We start from the raw sequence: 2500 nt of genomic DNA on the forward strand, positions 1-2500 counted from the left end.
TTCCGCTGGACAAGCGAGAAAGATCTTCTTCTTTTAAGGGAAGTGAGACTGATCGAGCCATACATGTTTAAATCAGGCAGCACAATGGCGGGGCAGAAATGAAAAGAAGTGGCAGAAAACATTAACACATATGAAGGATTTCAAAAGAACCCATGAGACCAAAGGAGCGTGAGAGAGCATTTTCACAAATTGCTGGCAGACTTCAAAGCAAAAATGAGAAAAGAGGAATCGTCAAGTGAAATATCTCCACAAGCACTTACAGCGACACAGGAAATCCTGGAGGAAATTACTGAAGTTATGGCTAACAAACCAAACATAGAAGAAGATGAAGATTCTAAGATAGTAAGAGCTTGTTCAATTCAATCCAATACTGATTCTCATTCACTTTAATTTAATTCTTCAATTCCATTCCTTTGAGTGCAGCCGTTTGGACACATATGCTAGATTAAGCTGTAGTTTCCCTGAGTTTTTTGCTTTGATTATGGGCATTTTGTTCATTTGTACAAGAAAAGCAAGGAAGGTCGGTGGCTAACGTTTAACTGGATCTAAATCTGAATGCTATTTAAAGGGGTTTCTTATGAAGACCTTTTTAGGGTTAGGGACTTGTTTCTTCAGAGATTATTTTACTTATTATTTTAAGTATTTTTCAGCGTACAAACTAAGCAAGTCGATGGAACAACCATTAAATCTGTGATTTCGTTATCCGAAAATTTCCGCATTATTTTTTTAATGATACAGGAATAGCTGAAATAAATCCTTTACAAGCTGAGCTATCTTGTGTGTAAAATCAACTTATGGGTCAATCAGATCGTTTTATTAGCCCCAAAACTCACTGCGTATATTTCCTTATCCTAATCTTTTTTTACCTTTTTTCTCATGTGGATATTATTTGATTATCATCCTGTAGAAAGCAGAAAGAAGCCAAGCCTTGGATGCCAGATTTAAGGCAATGCACACATGGTCAAAAACCAAAAAAGCAGAGAAACGAAAAGATGACTCAGATGAAAGCTTGAGCGATGATGAGCAGTTGACACCAAAGGGAAGCAGAAAAAGACGAAGAGGAAGTGATACCCTTAAATTCTTACAAGAGCAGAGTGAAAAGGAAGAGGAACGAAAGCAAGAGGAAATAAAGCACCACAGAGAGATGGCTGCGATTGAGATGAAGCAGCAAGATCTACTTCAACGACAGTTGCAAATGCAACAACAACAAATGCAACAAATGTAGACTATGATGCTAGCTATAGTGTCCAAAATGTCACAGCCATAGTCGCATTGACACTCTTTGAATGGTTATGCTTTTTAATGATGAGCAAGATAGCTGATATTACATATGCAGTGTCAGTAAACACCCATTAAGGGTATTGGAAGTTGTTCTGAAAAATGAAAGTGTTATTGTGATATAATCACCTTTAAATTGCTGAGACTTTTCACCACAAATATTCCAACAGTGTGGGTGGGTCAAGCTGAAAAAATGCTGAAGTTGAATTTCCATATAGGTAAGTTAAAAAGGATGTTTCTAAAAAGTGCACACACGATGTACTGTTTTGCTACCGCACTCATACCAAGCTTAAGGTTTTCTTTGTAATCTACAAACTTAAAATATCTCTAAAGAGCCACTCCACGGATACCCGAACCTCACTCATAGCAGCATTAAATGCCATCATTTCTGGTGTAAATACAGGGACATCGGCTTCGCGAAATGGGCACATTAGTTGGGGGCGAAGAGGGTACGCAGGATCTCCGTACAGGCATAAAGGGTCCCCTCGCGAATTATATGCTTCTCTTTGTAGAGATGAGTAGCACAATCATGATGTACATTTGTGAAACAGTGAAATTTTACAAAATTTTTCATGCTGTCATAAAATTGGATGAAAAGGAACCTGACAAAATCAAATAGCCTCTTAAGCTGATATCTTAATGTAAAATGAAATTTTTTGTACTGATGGATCAAAAATAAGGAATTTTAAATTTACCCATGACCCCTTGCGGGCATGGTAATTTCCTCATTTTGCCTAGATTACCCTAAAAAAATTTGTTAAATAACCCGAGTTGTTCTTATTTTTAACTTTTGACATTACAGAAATGTTAATTTCAGAGTTGACTATGCTTCGCTTGATTTGCAATTGAGAAATTCCCGCGAAATTTTCCACCTGGATTGCAAAACACAGGGCAAAATGGGCTGAAGTCTGAAAAAAACCGGTTTAACTGGATAAAAACAAGTCAAGGCCTGGTAGCAAAGCTTCCTCTGATGGTACGTTTCGAAACGTAATGGTGGATCTGCAAGGGGAAACTTTTGGTTCTTTCACGCTCTAAATTCGCATTGTCAACCTCTGAACGTCAAGAAGTGTTTCAGACTCACAAAGAGGTCTCGTTCTTTCACAATTTGAATTGTTTCTTTCTGAGCTTTGGCGTGTAATTTGTACATGAGATGAGCATTCTCTTTTTCTTTGGGTTTTGTAATGTGAGCTTGGACAAGCAAGATACAGAGGACATTTTGCGA

The 2500-nt window shown here is 37.6% G+C and overlaps 1 pseudogene; it reads left to right on the plus strand.

Moving 5' to 3' along the window:
* Positions 1-2500, plus strand: part of LOC138005306 (zinc finger protein 862-like) — a 20430-nt pseudogene that overhangs the window by 5138 nt on the left and 12792 nt on the right.

Source organism: Montipora foliosa, chromosome 6, assembly GCF_036669935.1.
Source record: "Montipora foliosa isolate CH-2021 chromosome 6, ASM3666993v2, whole genome shotgun sequence".
Taxonomy (NCBI): Eukaryota; Metazoa; Cnidaria; class Anthozoa; order Scleractinia; family Acroporidae; genus Montipora; species Montipora foliosa.